The sequence below is a fragment of the Sinocyclocheilus grahami genome, unplaced genomic scaffold (assembly GCF_001515645.1).
Source record: "Sinocyclocheilus grahami isolate Dianchi unplaced genomic scaffold, SAMN03320097.WGS_v1.1 scaffold13542.1, whole genome shotgun sequence".
NCBI classification, from domain to species: domain Eukaryota; kingdom Metazoa; phylum Chordata; class Actinopteri; order Cypriniformes; family Cyprinidae; genus Sinocyclocheilus; species Sinocyclocheilus grahami.
The window spans coordinates 2,787-3,065 of NW_015514956.1; the positions used below are offsets into that span (position 1 = coordinate 2,787).

Consider the following 279-nt stretch of genomic DNA (forward strand, 5'->3'; position numbering starts at 1 on the left):
GTGAGTGAGTGTGTGAGAGTGAGTGTGAGAGTGAGTGAGTGAGTGTGAGAGAGAGTGAGTGTGTTAGAGTGAGTGTGTGTGAGAGTGAGTGAGTGTGTGTGTGTGTGTGTGTGTGTGTGTGTGTGTGTGAGAGAGTGAGTGTGTGAGAGTTTGTGTGTTAGAGTGAGTTTGTGTGAGAGAGTGAGAGTGTGTGTGTGAGAGAGTGTGTGTGAGAGTGAATGTGTGTGTGTGAGTTTGTGTGTGTGTTAGAGTGTGTGTGTGTGTGTGTGTTAGAGTGAG

General features: G+C 47.3%; 1 protein-coding gene across 1 annotated transcript in view; it reads right to left on the reverse strand.

Annotated features, from left to right (window-relative positions):
• LOC107579017 (ubiquitin-like protein 7) overlaps positions 1-279 on the reverse strand; it is a 3,884-nt gene that overhangs the window by 2,777 nt on the left and 828 nt on the right. The gene's annotated exons all lie outside the window — the stretch shown is intronic.